This window comes from Labrus mixtus, chromosome 14, assembly GCF_963584025.1.
Source record: "Labrus mixtus chromosome 14, fLabMix1.1, whole genome shotgun sequence".
NCBI classification, from domain to species: Eukaryota; Metazoa; Chordata; class Actinopteri; order Labriformes; family Labridae; genus Labrus; species Labrus mixtus.
The window spans coordinates 28,741,173-28,754,152 of NC_083625.1; the positions used below are offsets into that span (position 1 = coordinate 28,741,173).

General features: G+C 38.8%; 1 long non-coding RNA gene across 1 annotated transcript; it reads left to right on the forward strand.

Moving 5' to 3' along the window:
* Positions 1-535: 535 nt before the first annotated feature.
* LOC132988777 (uncharacterized) lies at positions 536-2,089 on the forward strand. The gene is made up of 3 exons (XR_009675857.1): positions 536-606; positions 835-910; positions 1,421-2,089. It is a non-coding gene; the product is annotated as an uncharacterized LOC132988777 (long non-coding RNA).
* Positions 2,090-12,980: the final 10,891 nt, after the last annotated feature.

Genomic DNA, 12,980 nt, shown 5'->3' on the forward strand with positions numbered 1-12,980 from the left:
GCAGAAAGTGTCTTTTTGGCTCATGTGGAAATTCATTTCACAGACAAATTCTAGTGACAACGAGTTAGGCCCCGTGTCCACCTATAGCATTTTTTCCGGGCAGAAAAGCGCTGGCTGTGTGCTCGGGAGTGTCTGCATGACGCGTTTGTGTAGAGAAGAAAAGCGCTGCACGTCCGTCCGCTCAAGTTGAAAATCTTTCAACTTTTCAGAAAGGTGCTGTTGACATAATGGGAGCTCTTTTCAAAATGTATGATATTCCCTGTAATATAGCGACCTACGGATCGGATCTTGTACTCCCACCCTCCTCGCTCCGTGTCTGCTGGGGTAAAAAACGATCTCAAATATAAAACATGCAGTAAAAAGTAACGGAGCAGTGTCGGTCATACAGCGGCTGTTGACAGGTTTCTAATTATACAAAGTTTAATGCAAATGGGTGAAGTATCTCTTTTTCCCATTATATGAAAAACTCATTTAATCATGTTTTATTACAGTGGTGTGCCGACTTGTAACCTGTGTTGTGACATTTCATTCTTTCCCAGATGAGGCCTGATGTCACAAAGTTAATGAATGTGCTCAACAAATCCCCATTCTTAAGGACACATGATAGTGAGTATCATTGAAACATATGAATGTTACTACAGGGGAGTGTTATCAAATCTATGATTTTAATGAAATACAAGGCGCCTCAAGTTTTGTCAATAAAAGCGAGCAAAATAACCATTTCTTAAATTTGAGGTTATATAATCTTTACAGGCAACTGTATTGAGGTTTAAAAGCATTGTATCAGCTAAATTTCTTCATGAATATATTCTTGTTTTATTTTCTGTATTGCAGGAATACTTTTGGGCCGGGTTTTTCCTCGTCATCCCTCTTCAGAGAAACAATTGAACACCACATCATTGTGCAAGAGGTAGGCATCCAGATTGTTTTATAGTACTGACTGATAGACCTCAAATAAATACATGCACAGAAAAAGGTTGCTTGCTAGATATTTTCTGCTTGTTCTTTCATTAAGTTATGAATAAAGAATATACGGTGTTCCTGTTATGCCCCACCTATCTGTGAGGATTGAATTTTCAGTATACAAATTCTGTTGTATACAGATAACAAAAACTGAAATATTAATTTATAATTTAAAGTTTTGTTTCATGTATGAATGAAACAAAAAATTAATGTTAAATATGTTTAAAAAATATATATTTCAATAAATATATATATTTCAATAAATCACTGAAAATACATACTTTGTTGCTGCAAAAAAATCCAACTTCAGGACTAATCACTAGCAATTGCAAGTACATTAGCAGCTGTAACATAAAATTTGCATTTTTAGTGCCAGAAAATTTAGATTTGACAAAGTAATTTAGTGATTGGTTACAAGTCATGTGTTCTTATTTTTTCATGTTTTTCTTTTATGAAGGGCCAACCGGCTACACTCTATCCAACCCTACAGCTGATGGACATGAGGGACAACAAGAGGGTTCCATGTGGTCAAAGAAGATGGAGCAGGCATGTGTTGGTACACACTTCTTGATGACGCCTTCATAACAGCCTTCAGTATGTTTTAACATTAAGTTTGGTGTTTAAGTTCTAAAGGAATCCAAATGCATTCCACCTGTTAATATATTATTTAAATATCTATACAGGATTCATATGTGGTATATAGGTTATGAAGTTGCATTTTTTCAATGTTTTTTACTGTATACCTAAAATTTGTCATGCTTATTGTTTAAATGTGCAAAGTATACACTGGTCACGTGTTTAGCATTTAAAACAGTTTAATGAACGGCTCAATAACTGATAACTGAGAGAATTGTATCTTACCTTGGATTTGAGTTGTACATTTGTATTTTTTGAGGTAAGGTTTTACTCAGCAAGTTATTTAATGGCATGTTTGTTGGATTAGTGAATGGCTGCTTAGACTGGTTTTTGTCGTGTGCTGGAACTTTATATAATTTCTATCAGAACAACACATGAATTAAAATGCACTGTAAAGGGGATTGGTTAACATGTAAAAGATGGATTTTTCCAAGATGTTAACTAATTATTTCAATAAATGTTGCTGAATAACTAAATGTCTTGTACTAATTTAAGGGTACGTTTTTGCCACATAAAGGTACAAAATAGCCTGTCGCTCCAGCTGTACCTCAATAAGTACCAATTATGTACCTTTTCAAATGGTATGTTTTTGTACCATTTGAAAAGGTACATTTTAGTCACTAGGGGTCCAGAAATGTTCTTTTAGAGGTACAGACAGGAAGGTACAAAAATGTACCATGTTCAGAGGTACAGTGTTGTACCCTAAGGTACTGCTGGAGCGACAAAGCATTTGTACCTTTTTAGGACCATTCCTGTACCTTGATTTCGTAGTGTGTACAAACAAGAGGGGAACTGTGGTACGATACAGTTTTGCAAGCAGATTTAGACAAAAACAAACAAACAAACAAAACAAAAGCAAAAGGGTCAGTAAATAAAATGAATGAATTCGAAAGAGGGACAGAATAAGTAAATGAGCAAACAGGACAAAGAAAAACATGGGGACAGTATAGTAACAAAGTGATGTAAAATAAAACTGGTGGGATAGGTTGTACACATGGTGAAGATTTGTTTGTTTTTGTTTTTCACTTTTTATGGGTGCTAACATGATGATTACCAAATACAGACTGTTTGTAAATGATATTCAAATTGTTGTGCTGATTTCCTCTCTCCTCGTCGTTCACCTGCCGGGTTCTGCTGTGGCATCAAAATGGTGGTGAGAATTGTGGAGTATATTTTGTTGAATTCTGTGATTTGGTTTTTGAGTGTGGCTGATTGTTGTTCCATTGATATCTGTAGTGTAAGGGCAAGTTCATAACCCATCTCCTCCAAAGAGATTCTGGTCTCATCCTGCAACTCAAACCCCCTCCTACGTGACCAGCATCGGTACTCGCTGCTTAACGATACAGCTGTGTGATCTGAACCCATCTCTTCACACAGTACAGACAAATCTAAGTTTTAACAGGTCTTTATGAAGTTTGGTAATAATGCCTGTACTTGCATCATTCAGCTATAGGGACTCAGCTGTTTAGGCGCCTCTTGGTGTATCATACAGTCCATCCCCTGCATGGTGGGGGAGACGTGCTCGTTGAGTACCTGCAGCCCTCATTGTTTCCCATTGCCTGTGCTCCATCTGTGCAAATACAAAGACACACCTCCCGATCAGATCAGCTTCTTTCAAATCAGTGTCAGTGATATTGAACAACCTTTCAGCAGTGCCTCTGTGCTTTACATCCTACCCTCCCTCAAATCATCAATGTTAATAAATCTGACCTTTCTTACTGTATTTACAGTCTTTGTTCACAGGATTACAGTGACTTTGATTACATTATACAACACAACAACAGATTGTGCTGAAAGAGCTGGACACAAACTGCATGTTGTGGTGAAGACAGTTTAAACCTTTTCCCAAAACAGACTGCGTTTTATAAATCGGTGCTACTTATCCTGGATTTTACTGTATGCCATTCCTCCTTCTTTTAACTTTTCAGGGCAGACAGTGAAGTATTACACTGAACACATTAAATGATCAAGCGATGAAAATAGTTTGAGTAATTGAACAAGAATATTATTCCTTTACGTTTGGGCTGAACACACTTTAACAAGGCTACCTGTGCTCACACATCAATCAATCAATCAATCAATCAATCAATCACATTTATTTATAAAGCACATTTAAAAACAGCAACAGCTGACCAAAGTGCTGTACATGAAACAAGAGAGCAATACAGATTAAAAAGCCAAACAAAAATAACAAGGCAAAACTCACAGTGCACATCATATTTCTCAGTTCTTCTCTTTATCTTGTGACTTTTCCACGTGCTGATAAGCTAAAGTTTCACTTGGTTGTGAGGAGCTAACTGAGCACTAACTAAGCCCAGATCAGACCAGGCTCACTGAGTTTGAACAACTGCTGCAGGAAGACAACCTGAAACTAAAAAGATTGCTGTATGTTAGTATTTATCAGTCTTGTTGTTTTCTTAAAAACGGGGCGACTGTGCCTCAGTTGGTAGAGTCTGTCATCTCTTAACACAAAGGTCAAGTGTTCCACCCCTGCTGTTGTCACATCTGATGTGTCCACTTTATCCCACATTGCTCCCACTGTTTCGTTTGTTTCAGTGTATGAATGTGTATGAAAGGGATTAGTTAATGATGGTCACTTAGCAACCTCCACAATCAGTGAATGAGGTGTGATCTGAGAGCGCTTTGAGTAATCAGAAGAGGAGAAAAGTGTGCTATGACAATAATAATAACAATAATAAAACATTTTATTTAAAGGTGCCTTTCAAATCACTCAAGGTCACCTTACAAAGCAGAGATAAAAACAAAGTAACAATACATCCATAAAATTAACATTAAAAAGACAAATTCACAGTTTACTATAGCAGCTCAATTTCCATTTAAACTACATGAATCTGATTGTTTTAACTGTACCATGCACCTTCACTGCACAGTTAAAAATCAAAAGTTCTCCTCACCTTACCTTGTCTTTTATGTGTCGAGTTTGATTAAAGTCAGAACTTTTCAGTGCTGTTTGAGAGAAAGAAGTTTTCAGTCTGTGCTCCTGTGGCTAGAGAACATCACTCAACTTCAGAATGCAATTAGGACGAAGAGGGCAACTCTGAAATCTCATTACACAGACTTAGGATTGCTGTTTCAACTTCAGCTTTTGATTTACACCGACAAGACAAGTGCATTTAAGTTAAAAAAAAATAATCTTCCGACCTTCACTGGATGAGCACATGAGTTTGTGCAGAACTCAGCCCTGCACATCACACTTTATATTTAGCTTTCTTCCACATGAGTTTTTCATCATTGGGCGATATGGGGAAGAGAACTGCTGGGATCTTAAGTCCACAAAGCTGCAGACTGACAGGCAGCTGGCAGGAGGAAGCTGTTGGTGAAGTAGGAGGCTGAGCAAACAGCCATAATGCACACTGCTTATATGAAGAAGCGCTTCATCTCTGACTGATCCACAGCTTCAGTCTGAATATGATCATACATCAAGTTCACATATATTTTGCCCCAAATCCTGAGACTTGGAACTGTAGGTAGATATCATGTGTTTTCTTCCTCTGAGGGACAGTAAGTCAGTAAGTGTTCTCTAGTTAAGTTTTCAAAACGTTCAATTCTAAAAGAATTTTCAATACCACGTGTTTTGAATCAATACAATCTGTTAATAGCCTCAACGTCATCTTTTATGGTATTGATTGAGAGCCCCCTGGTGGCGGAATCTATACTGTGCCTTTAAACAGAAAAATGTGCTAATTATTATAAGAAAGCCATGTAAAGCTGAACAGGACACATACATGTGGCCACAGATTAATTTAGTTTTCAACAGATTCATCCCCATCTCCCTATTAGCAGGTGTCTCGTTCCTCTACTCTGCTATCTGTCCATGCTCCTTACCGACATGTGGTATGCATAAGACAATCATCTGGCCTGTTTCCTTTTTTCCCTTTTTTTTTTTACTCAGTAATCAAAGGTATTTAAAGTGTGGCAAAGTACAATATTCCCCCCACAATATACTTATGTAGAAAAATTACACAAAAACGATTCTCAATTTCAGTTATGTGAGTAAATGTAATTAGTTACTTTCCAACCCTACTGGTATCAGATCTCATTTCAAAGCTCCTCCTTCATTTTTTTTTTTTTTTTTTTCAAATTTGATTTTGATATCATTTATTAATCCCTGAGGGAAATTCGGTTTACACTCTGTTATTTAGGGACATGCTTCTCACACACACATGCACAAACAGGACCTGTGGACATGTATTAATGGAGGGATGTCAGAGTGAAGCTGCTACAAGCTGCTAAACAAGGAGCGCACCGGAGTAGTTGGAGGTTCGGTGCCTTGCTCAAGGGAACCTCGACAGTGCTCTGGAAGTGCCCTGGCACCTCTCCAGCTACCAGACCAACTTCCAGATTTGTTCACATCAGTCAGGTAATTCAATCTATAAATGCTAAAAGGGATACTTTCATTTTTTTGAGGTGAGGTTGTATGAGGTACTTGCACACGAGAGACGGGCTTGCAGACCATTTGTAGCAGGTCATTTACATCATTTTAAGGAAAACTGACCTAAAAATGACAACATAAGTGAAGGAATTCTTTCAGTGCTTTACTATATTGTCAGCAAGTAGCTTTTGCTTCTCTGCTTTATCTCTAATCCAAATGTTTGTCTTTCTCCCCCTGAAGCTGTAGACATGCGTCACACTCACAAAAATGTCACAAGGAGATGTTTTTTTAAGATAGGAGCTGTGCGCCCTCTGCTGCCTGTTTCAGTTATCGCACCACCGCTGAGGCTTCATGACAATAAACAGAAACATCATCACCACCTCTGCACCTGTGTGAGTGTGTTTGTGCATGTTTGTGTGCATGTGTGTGTGCCACCAGCAACTTCAAAAGTAAATCTTGGTTGGGCATGCCTGGCTTAGGGGTTAAGTTGTGCCCTAATGTTTACAGTCTATGGTTGTGCCCCATGTATGGAGGCTCTAGTTTGATGCATAGTGACACTGCAGGCAGCAATAGCCCGTCTGCATATTCTTCATAATGTGCTGCTGATTTCCTTGTAATGGGTGTTTTTGTGTTGTGCATGTTATTAAACTGTCAGATGTGTTTGTTGGAGCACAGATGGGAGGTTTACTGTCACTTCTGTGTCTATATTTGCTCTTGAAATGGAGTTTTGTCATTTCACATGATCATTTGGGCTGATCTTCACAGCTGCCAACCTTTCCTCTATTCCACCGCCTCTACTTCAGAGTGATATGAAAGTTATTTAAGAGCAGCAGCATGTGACTGTGAAGGTGGAATGGCCGTGCTTACATTCATCCACAGCCCCTCAGGACCATTCTTCATGCACTTTAGGAACAGCTCGGGGCTAATGGGAGCTGTAAGGCGGCCATTACCGAGAATAATGACTCGCAAATGGGTGGAAATAGTAAACAGTATATCAAATGAAAGGAGACAGGCAGACATGATGAGATGAGGGAGAAGCTTTATAAACCCACAGCGATGCTCACTGATCCTTAGAGGAAATGAAGGTCGAGACGTCCTTTAAAGTGAAGATGAAGTTTGTTTGTTTTGCCTATGATTAGGTTAACACTCAATTAGGGAAAACAATATGAATTGGAATGAAAACTATTTCCTGTTATGTTTTTTTTTTAATAAGCTTGCTGTTCTTTATGTGTTTACATTTATCTGACAAATGATTAAAGTTATTTCTTTGAAATCAGTCGCATTCTTTTCAATATATGAGGTTAAACAACAAAACACACAAAGAGGGACTGAATGTTGTGTGACTGGCTTGCTGAATCAACAGACTAAAGCACTTTAGTAAAACTATAGCTTTTCATTAGAACTGTTAAGAGAAAAACCATCACAGAACATTAGTGTAAGATGGAGATGAGATTTATTTTTGTGAAGTTTTATTTTATAGATCTTTATTTTTCTCAGGTTGAGATAATATACATTATTTGATTTAATGCTTATTTCATTTATATTTACAATTTGTACTTTACAAGAGTATCTGTTTGATATGATGCACTGTGCCTTTAAGGTTACCCATGGTTACAGTTGGAGGAGTGATATGGTTTTAAGAAAAGTAAAGTGTCACTGTTGTGGTTGTTCAGTCTGGACATGTCATGCTCTGTTACGGACGGACATTAAAAGCAGAAGTTGTCCCCGTGCTTTTACTTACCCACACCCGAATATATATATTTAATTTATAATTTAGTGTTATAGTAAACGGCAAAGACAACCGAGGATAATCAACATCATCCACATGAGTAATGTGTTTTAATGTGGAGCAGCATCATAGGTAGGTTTGTTCAGAGTGAGCAGCTGATTGGCACATTTTGATCATGTTAAGCTATATAGAAAGAAAAAACCATAGGTGGAGAAAAATAAGTATGGAAGCCCTATAGGCCAACATACATCTATGAATTAAGATATTGACTATATTTTTTGCTAAGTCATTTTGTTTTCTGGAATAACAATGCTCATTTACTCATGCTGACAAGTTAAGTTCTGGAGATCCAGAGAAAATGACTGAAATGAACCCGTTACCACAGGAAAACCAGGCCACATGTTACAGACCACATTCACACTCTGATGGTGGATGCTGCTACGTCAAGTGTCCATCATTAAATTATCCATGATATTATTCATAAACATTCACACCCCGCCCTGGGGTTTAGTGTCTTGCCCGAAGACATGTGGCTGCAGGAGCAGAGGATCGAACCCCTGACCTTCTGCTTTAGAGGGCTGACTCCACCACTGAGTCACAGCCTACATAATACTACCGTAATAATACTTATTTGAATTTAGGAAATTTAAAAAGTGATAACAATTTGCTTCTTATTTATTAATTTTCAGATTTCCTAGAACATAGTGGTGATAAACATTAGTTTTAGAGGCCCTCTGTTTACTTTAGCCAACAGACAACAGACTGGAAAACCGTCACTGCAAACAAATTCAGAAAAGACAGGGGATGGAAATATGTGACATCATTTGGAGTAACATTTATCTGTAAAAGAAAAATCTCCTCTCTGAAATGAAAACATGCAGTGCAGGTTTGCTGGAAAAGAGTCAGTACAAGAAAATGGAAGAAATATACGATTGCACAGCAGCCTTGAGGAGAAAAGTTTGAAGCGTGCAGACGTGTGAGCTCTGTGAGGGGAGCCTCTTTGTATTCTGCTTGAATCGGCTGATTCAATAGGCATGCAATTTTCAAAGTGCTTACAGGCTTCTTATGACTCCCGCTGTGTTCATCTCTGCACTGTAAACTTTCGCTTCAGTACTTTAGTGAAATCGCTTCAGGGAAAAAAAACAGAACTTTTTTTACTTTCAGAAATGAATGCTGGAATAGGTGAGCGTTGTCAGACTCCTAAGCATAAAAGTGCGTGTCCATTACACCATGAAGTATCCATTTCAAATTAAAACTACATTGTCTTTACAAAAAAACTTCTGGGGCACATGTAGCCTAGTGGTTAGTGTCACACCCCATGTACGGAGGCTATGGTCCGCCGAATGGGCGGCCTGGGTTGGAATCCGACCTGTGGCTCCTTTCCTGAATTTCATTCCCAACTCTCTTTCACTGTCCTGTCTCTAGAATAAAGGCATAAAAAGCACCAAAATAAACATAAACCTAAAAACATCTTCAAGCAACAATATGAAGGGTTTCCACTTTAAATTGTACTTTTAAAGTTTATCTAATAGTAAAATAACCTTCAACATGGAGCATCGCAGCCCTGTTCAAAAAGCACAGGTCGCCTGCTTTAGGCACTACTTTGGCAGCGAGTGCTTGAAGCTTTATCGCACTAGCCAGTTAGCCAGTCTCGATATTGTCTGATACAACCACCAAGGCTATGAGATGGAAGAGGACATTAACAGATGAAGCTAAGAAAATATATTACTCATTACAGATTGTCATGTAACGTTAGGCTGCTTTGTTAGTGTTGTCATTATTGTCTCATGTTTAGCAGAAAGTCATCTAACCCATCATATGTCTCAGACTTACAAATAATTAAATCCATTCCAAGTCTTTAACAGTCTGTAGATGCAAGCAGAGTCAGATTTGGCTCATGGCTCTTTTGCTTCTCACAACACCCCCCTCTGCTTGTCAACAATTCTACGTTGGGGAAGTATAACAGCACACAACAGAACAACAGTGCATTTGCAAACTGAATTCCTAATATTGTTTTGATTAACATTTCCCACTAAGGGAGTATCTATCATGTCTGAATGATTCTTTGGAGTTTGAATAGCTGCTAATGTTGACGCTGTTTCCACTGGTCACCAACAGAGGTCAATAAAAACTGTATTGGGTTTGTATCAAGTCAACTTTGGTTTTATTTCCTTAATAATTATATTTAATTATTAATAATATAAATAAAATATCATTAAACTATGTTTAATCTTGTTTTGGGGCACCACCCTGTACTCAGGGAAATATAACCAAAATATCACTCAAATCAGACTCAAATTAGTTACTTAATTACTAATATTATTATTAATTAATAACTATATTTAATAAATTGAAGGCGTGAAATCCGTACACAAAGCCTTCGCACCCAGTTTATATCACAATGCAAATACACCAGTAATCACAAACAACTGCTCTCTTAAATTATAACAGAATTTATTTAAACAAAGCAACATCAATCCAAAATCAATGAACTTAGTTAAACAAATAACTATTACAAACTAATCTAAGCAACAAACGTTATCAAGCAAGGCTTGTGAATGAGGTGTAAGTGTGTGTGTGTGAGAGAGGGGGGGGAAGAAAGGGGGGAGATGGCTTCGTACCCACGTGGTCGCTCACGATGGCGCACCCCTAACAAAGACCTGGGTGTGTGCGTGTGTGTGTGTGTGTGGATGAAAGAGAGAGAGAAGAGGGGGGAGATTGCTTCATCCCACCTGGTCGCCTTTCCGATGGCGCACACCTAACAAAGACCTAATGTGGCCTTAATGTCTAAAAGAGACCGAGTTCAGCCCTACACGATCTGTGTGTCTGAGTAATACCCGGTTATAACGCTGTCACGCTAAACACATATAGGACGCAGCGGTCCGAAACGGGAACAACAAGAGTTTTAAACAGGTAAAACTCAGGACGCGGCGGTCCAACAAAGAGAAAAATTACAGTTTCTGCATCAATCAATCAATTGTTAAAAACACGCTCTAAAGCTAATTCTGCCCAGACCTAATTAAGCCTCACTTGTGAATCGCTTTGCCTGCGATTAGTAAAGGAAAAAGGAGTCTGGCGATAAAACAGATCTTCTGTCTGTCCTGGTGCAGAGGCGTCTGATGGCGGCGAGGGTCCCTTACGGCAAGAGCGGCTTCGTTGGTTCTCCGTCGAGGGGAAAGATGTCCGTTGATGTCCTTTCGTTACAGGACGGAATAAGACCGTTATCTTTCTGATAATCTGTTATAGTCTAACGCTCTCTGAGAAACTGAGATGCATTCACTGGACAATCCGAGCTCGGAATTCAGAACACTGCCGGCCGCGGATTACCTGCGCGCCAAAACTTAAAACAAAGGAAGATGGTTGCAGGAAACAGGAGGTGAGCTTGTGTCGCCGAACACTTGAAGTCAGCGCGTGGAAAGAGGAAGAGCAATGGAAGTCTTGGAGCTTTGTAGCCTGGCCTGGGGGGTCTAGCTCAGGTCCCCTCCAATGAGGAGAGAGAGGTTCCGGTCCACCTTACGTCACGCGTAGGTGTGAAGTACTGCAGGGGATTCTGGGATTAAGAGTCCTTTTAGGCCTCTTTGTGATCTCAGTGAATAATTCAAATGAGGTGCAGGCCCAAGTCCATTGTTTGACTGTTCGAAACCTGCGTGGCCCAACAACTGTCAGAGATGATTCTTCTCATCGTTTCCCCTCGGGCAGACACACTGAAACAGATGGACAACATGACATCATGAAGAGAAAATAAGAGGAAAATAATATCAGTACTGGAAGAACAAAACAGAAAATAATCAAATCTGATAAAGGATATAAATACAATATTTATTATATTTATTTAAGCTATGCATATCATGTTTTCATTTTTCTGTATATGAATTAAGGTTTTAATTTATATTCTTTACTTTATTCTTTATTTCAGACGCATGTGTCCATCTCATAATAAAACACATGATGAGACAAATATAACAACACGTTGACACATCAATCAAATCACAACAAAATCATTATATGTTTAAAAAGCATTTAAGATGGTTTGTCCAGTGTTGCTATAGAAACAAGATTAACACGGTCACTTAGTGCATGCAGAGATAAAGCCAGACTCAGATAATATACTCTTGAATTTGAACATGAAGTTTCTTAGTACAGCATGGGAAGTTAGAATACTGTTAGAGACAAACAAATTGATGGCACTAGTCCACCTTGGTGCCTTGAATATGATGTATCATTAAAAGCCACCTGAAGCCTTTTCAATATGGCTTTACTGTAATCACACCAGAGGTGAGCAATAAAGTGTTTGAACATTATCAGTGCACATGTGAAACTGGCTTGTACATACAGTTTATGACACTTGGCCTGTACATCATCACAGATACTTAAATCATTCCTGATGATGTAAATGTTTAATGATTTATGGACTTGAGCTTGTAAAGTAACTTTATTAACAACACTAAGCACTTGATCCAAAATAAAGAATGGAGGATACATTTGCTTTGCGTTGTCTTTGGATTTTACTCTCATTGTGACACTCTTTTTAACTATAATTTAACCATAACTTAATGTTATTGGTGTACACCATAACTAGAGCAGATTCTGAGAAGTTGCAGTAAGATAGTTATAAACTGTGACAAAACACCTACGCCATCAGCATGTATCAGAAGGTTTATAAGTCTATCACCCACCATACATCCAGTCTTGTTATGATCTTAAAAGGTTTTTAAGTGGACCCAAAAGCAAGGCCGGAAAACAGGGTGGTGGGTAAAAGGGGTATTTATTGAAGTGAGGCTGGTGAAGGCTGGTGAGGCTTGAATGAGAGGCTGGGTGGTGAGGCGCTGGAGCTCGTTGGTTGGAGGCACTGGGGAAAAAGAAGACAAGGGATAATTAGTCACAGGTAATTCCAAAGCACAAAAAGTCTTACTGATTCTGAAAGCCGATCTACCACGGTGTAGGCGGAAATACTCTGGCAGCTTGGGGAGAGGTGAACCAGGGTCTAAATGCTGCAGCCGGTGTTTACAGATGACGATCAGGTGAATGATTGCAGAGAGCTCCAGCAGCCAATAAAACACGCCCAGCCTCTGAAAGAAAAAACACAAGCACCAAACCAAAAGCAGACCAGGAAAAATACACAAAAATGTCCAATCACCACAAAATCTTACAAGCTTTTAACTGTCATGAGAGATCATCCCTCTACAAGAGTCAGCGGGATGTGACAGTATTCCACCTTGTCCCACATCATATTGTATGTATATACTGTATAGTCAGTGG